The sequence below is a fragment of the Anastrepha obliqua genome, chromosome 3, assembly GCF_027943255.1.
Source record: "Anastrepha obliqua isolate idAnaObli1 chromosome 3, idAnaObli1_1.0, whole genome shotgun sequence".
NCBI classification, from domain to species: domain Eukaryota; kingdom Metazoa; phylum Arthropoda; class Insecta; order Diptera; family Tephritidae; genus Anastrepha; species Anastrepha obliqua.
This window is the reverse complement of record NC_072894.1, coordinates 20792982-20798981: the sequence shown is the minus strand read 5'-3', so window position 1 is coordinate 20798981 and position 6000 is coordinate 20792982.

Sequence of the window (6000 nt, the reverse complement as noted above, 5' to 3'; positions counted from 1 at the left end):
AAATTGCTAGAAAAAACAAAAAACAAAAAAAAATCACCGGTACTTTGTTGTTTTTGTTTTTTTTAATGGCGTTAGTGGCTTAGTTTGTACTTTTCCAGAAGACGACTAGAGGTACTATTTGTGCACCTCTGTAGGTAAACCTGTGAAACAGTTGTTGTTAAAATCTGTTGTTGCGAAAAGTTAAAATAAACACAATGCTTCGAAGAAGTTGTATGTTTTATGAGTCTATTCAAAGGGTCATGCGAGGAGGTGATTGATTGCTAGGACATATATTTGGTATATTTCGGTTAAGTAGTCATAGATGGTGCTACAGCTCCCAGAAAGGATTTGTGCACTATCACGCAAGCCTCAGGAAGCAATTACGCCTGCGATGTGTCATGATTGGTCGCGATAACATCGACGATAATGTCGGAGAATGCATTTAAATGGTAACCTGACCTTTACGAGGACTGAGTAATGCTGCTGAAAAATGTAAAATAAGGCGCAAATTGCAAAAATAATGAATTGTTCTCGTAAAATGGTATAAAATATCAGCAATAAATATGCACAGACATTCAAAGAAGTAAGAATTTAAACGGCGATATCCTGAAATCACGTGTTATCAGAAACAAAAAGTCTAATGGAGCACATAATAATTTTTTTTCAGATACTTCGTTCATTAAAACTTTTTTCAAAATGAGTAAGAGGGACTGGTAGTGCAAGTAGAAAACACTAAAAATTCTGTCGTGGCCTTTAAAATAGACAGATGTAGCCGGCTTCAGTAAATTAAGGGGACAGATACCAGTAAATTTTCGAAAAAAAAATTTTTTTTTGCATAAAATGTTAATATAATCCTTTAAGACTATGTATGTCAAAAAAATGTAAGTATTTCATATATTATAGACGATCAACCGTGACGACTCTATTCTTTGCGTTCGAGCGATGGGGGAGGAATTTTCATGTATTAAAACTTTAGACGCGCTTTTCTCAAAACTATATATTTCGAATTGGCGTACACGATAACTCCAAAAGTTATTGACCGATCTCCCTGAAATTTTGCACACATTTTTTTATGATATTACTTTCTATGTGAATTTACAATTCGAAAACTTTTCGAAGCAAAAATAGTAGGAAATTTCGCCCCAAAATTCATTTTTAAGCATTTTATTCAGCGAATTTTTTTCCATTTTTTTAATTCATATAGAAATTATGACATTAATAACCAAAAAAAATTTTTGGTTTTTGGTATTCAGGTCACTGACGCCGTTGCTATAATGCCCGCCGATTGAGAAGCCCCGCTGCGACCTTCCTGGAAGTATTGAGTGTACATCCGCCATTTTAAATGATTAAAATAAAAAAAAATTTATACTATTTTAATGTATGCTGTAAACTATATGCCAATTTTGAAAAAAAAAAAATATATAGACTTCTTCATTTAAAATAAGTTTAATGAAAAAGGGAAAAGGGAGATATGGCCGTTTACAGGTATCTGTCCCCTTAAGTTCTTCGAACTTTTTTTTATTAATTATTTTATTTTTATTATTGTTTTTTGTAATTAAATCTTTTTTTTTAATTTTTTTTAAATTTTTTTATGTTTTTTTATTTTATTTTTTGTTTTTTATATTTTTATTTTTTATTTTATTTTATATTTTTTATTTTTTATATTTTTTTTATTTTTTTATAATATTTTATAATATATATATATATATTTTTTTTTTTTTTTTTTGTAAAGCGAAGCCGATAGTTTGCGGCGTCTATGTAGTTTTGCAATAATTGCTTTTCGAACGCCGCGAGTAGTATAAACGGATTTAAAAGTTGGAATGCGATGGATAAACTCGTTATTATTTTGTTTTTTAATATGAATGCTATTGCAAACAAACTGAAGTGACTATTTAAATAAATTGAAAAAAATAAGACGCTTTTTTATAACGTAGAAAACGCGTATTTTAAAACAGGTAAATACCCTAAAAAGATATAATTTTTTATTTATTAGTGAAACGCGAGAAAATAATACAATTATTTTTAACATGAAAAATGGACATTGGCTGCCAGGAGCGTCGGCTAAAAAAATATTCAAAAAACGAAACTATATCCGATAGGTATACTATAAAAAGCGCATTTTGTCATACTATCATACATCCTTTAGGTTGAAAGAGGGGAGGCTATATTGTCGCGTAAAGCCACTTTTCGCGGATATAAAATTTTGAAATTTGTCTCTTTGTACGACATGCTTGAACAGTACACACTGCTTACATGTCAGGTAGGTGGGGTGGGGTGTCGCAATGACACACTTAGACCTTTCATAGGTCCATTGTGATACCACTGGAACTTATCCTTACCCTATGGGTTCCTTCGTTAGTTTTAGATGCGCTTAGATGCGCTTAGATGCGTCATTTAGAAGTTTAAAACGTTCTATGACTGTTTTTGACGAGTGTGTTTTAGATTCTAGCGTTTTTATTACTGCTTGACTATCCGAGTTTATAAAGACTTCATTTGTGGTTAATACTCTCGTTTTTATTACCGACTGAAATACACTGCAACGATCAGGTAGGCGAAAAGATTGGCTAACGCCGAGTTTATCGGAGTAAACCCCTCCACCAACTCTGTTGTTTTGAGCCATCTGTATAGATGTTTATATATCATTTTCCCTAACAATAATCCCTTTATCCCATTCCTCTTTGGAAGGAAACGCTGTGACGAATAATTTATCTAAGTTGATATCCTTGGTCTTACAGAAATCCGTTGTACCAGGAATGCAGGGGAATTTTTCTAAAATTGAAGAGTGCCTTCTCTGGTTTATTCTGAGTAGACCGATTTCCCTTAATCTGAGAGCCGCTTTGGCAGCTGTTTGCTTACGGAAATGCTCTATTGGTAATAGGTTAAACATGATGTTTAGTGCCTCTGTGGGTGTGGTCCTCAGGGCCCCGCAGATGCAAAGACTGGCCATTCCCTGCTTACATATATCAAAAGTGATTTTAGCCATTGCAGTTAGTCCCAGCCGCATAATCGCATTTTCTGCAGAACGAGTGCAATTTCCTGTTAGAAAAGTGTGTAAGTTTGATTGTTGACTACTAAACTAAAGTAATTTACATTTATTCCCCGATAAAAAAAGGTTATTTTGACCCCAATATCCGTCACCACCATCAACATAAAGACTAATACATTTTTAACGCCGAAAATGCTTCACTGTAAAACAACGAAATTAAACCTAAATATTTTTTTTGCTTTTCGGCACAGAAATTGTAGACCGAAAACTTATCTTTAAAAGTTTCTTTCATAAAAAATTTAGAGCAACTTACTCACAGTCAAGTGGATATTGCGTATGTATGTATGTAAAAACCACAAACGCCATAAACCAAATACATATGTACATGTGTATGTATACTAGGATGGGTCAATTTGCATGAAACGATTTTTCTCGACCTAATTTCTAGCAAAATCGGGTTCTACATGAAAGAGAGGCAAATTTTAAGGTACAATTGTAGCAAGCTGCTACAACAACAACAACCACAAATTAAAAAAAAGCAATATTTAATTAATATTGAGAGGGAATTATGGCAATGAAGATAGAAAGTAGAAAAAAAAATAAATAAATAAAATGTTTAAAGTAAAAATAATCTAAAACCACCAAAATAATTATAAATACGTTGTGAATTGTAAAAAAATTACGTTTAAAAAAAAATTTTTTTTAATAAATTTTTAAATTATTCTAAATTTAATTTTTTTCTTCTTTATTTCAAGTTGTATTTTGATTTGCATATACAAAAAAATTACAAACGCTCACTTTTCCTATTACAATATTAACCCTTTTGGGACGGAGCCGCTCGACGGCTGAGGACGAGAGGTATTGGAGTGCGCAGTAAAGAAAATAAATACGTCGAACGTAAAAAAAACTAAGGCTTTATTCAACACAATAAAATTTTTCATAAAATCAAAAAATAATTGTAAATAAACAAATTGAAAAAAAAAACAACATAAAGAAGTTTTTTTGTATTTATGTATGCGTTTTATATTGCGGCATTGTGTGGTATCGTTCAAATTCACGAAGTAATGCCGTCATCTTCATTTATCATTTTCTAACTTATCATCTCTAGATCGCTTAGCCATCGTTCGCAGGATAAAATACAAAATATATTGGGTTGGGGAAAAAGTAATGTCGTATTTTGTGAATTGAGCGCGACATTTAAACATATCTTGCGTTGTACTTATTGCATCGGGTCACACTAAACGGCGATTTGAAGACGACAATCTGTACTACAAGTGTCTCTTTGACAGTGTTGTGATCGTACGTTTCAGTCTTAAGTTATAGCGCGTCAAAGATGGAGTCCACCGTTTTTACTATCTTAGAGGTAAAAATGCAACGAAGGCGGCGGCAAAAATTTGTGAAGTTTATGGGCCTGACAGCACGGCGTTGGTTCGATCGATTTCGTTATGGTGTAGTAGATGTCGAAGATGCACCCCGTACTGGTAGACCAATCGTCGCAGAGACTGATAAAATCGTTGAAATTAATCTTATAAAGGAGGGATAATGAAGTTGCCTTCTAAATGGCAACAAGTTTGCGAACAAAACGGGGCATATTTGACTAGAATCGGATAATTCTAAGTACGTTAAATAAAGTGTCAAATTTCGATCACAAATACGACATTTCTTTTTTCCCAACCCAATATAAAAAGCCTGCTGGTTCCTCTGGCTGTGACCCTGAGAGACTGCATCGAAGAATTGAAATTCGTTCTGACTCTACCACCGTCGTCTCATATCGTAAGTTTACATTATAAAGAAGATAAGACTTCATCGCCAATGGCCCCCAATGTCTTTGAATGAGAACGTGACTCTCGGAATGGCAGACGTCGCGAGCCTTACAGCTACGAACTAATTTGGGCGGCTAAATGCCGACATGCGCCTTCAACGGTAAAATGGCTTGGGCGGCTATATGCCGGCATTCGTCCCCCAATGGGTTAAAGGGTTACTACTTTGCTTTGTAGCGCCATCATGGCGGTCTTTAAATAGAAAATCCATATAAAAAATGAATTATTCGTACCAAAAAATTGCCACATTCAAGTCTGTATTAAAAAAATAGGATTCAAAAAACTGTACAACGCTCATTTGCCTATTGGACCAAAACAAATTTTAAGAGATTGAGTCAAAAGTAAAAAAAGTAAGTCAAAGGTAGCCTATGAAATGGAGAGGGCTTCGAAGTTTAATTTAGGTGGCTTTAGCAGACAATTATTTAAAATTAATGTTACACACAAAAAAGTAAAAATATTTAAATAGTATATAAACATTTTTTTGCACAAAATTATATTACTGGCGCTAGAGGGAATCAATGAACATAACTTCGAAAATTAAAGTCCATATATTTAAAAAAATTTCACTAATTTTTTAAAAAATTGTTGTTGTATAGTCGCTCTTTTTTTTGTTATGCTTATATACCTTTGGATTTACTTTCTTAAAATTTTATGTAGAATCCGAATCTGCTAGACGTGAGAATGTCGAAAAATAAACGGCCCATCCTAATGTATGTATATACACACATACATATATTTGTTTATATTTATTCAGATTATGCAAAATCTTAGCATACCAAGCAAATTATTCATTTTAATGCCAAAATTATGATCAGATGTGCGGCAGTATGCCACATTTTTCATAACATAGGCGCAACCACTGAGATTGGCATAATTATGTAAATAATAGTAAATATGTATTAAGCTTTTTTTTAAGCGTGAATATTTCAATATACATACATACATACATAGCAAATATTTACAAGCACGTTTTTGCTGCAAAACACAAGAAAATACGACTAACCGACGTATCAGAATTATAAAATGCTCGGTGAGTAACAGCTAATACAAATGGAGCATAATTATGTGTCAACCCAATAAACATTTCATTTGTTCGAAAAGCTGATAATCACAAATTCAGCGTATTCGCGATGCGAACCGGGCGCGATATCCAAAAAACTTGCAAGGAAGGGGAATCAAGAAAGTAAAGTGAGAGATAAGGTGAAGGGGAAGTTG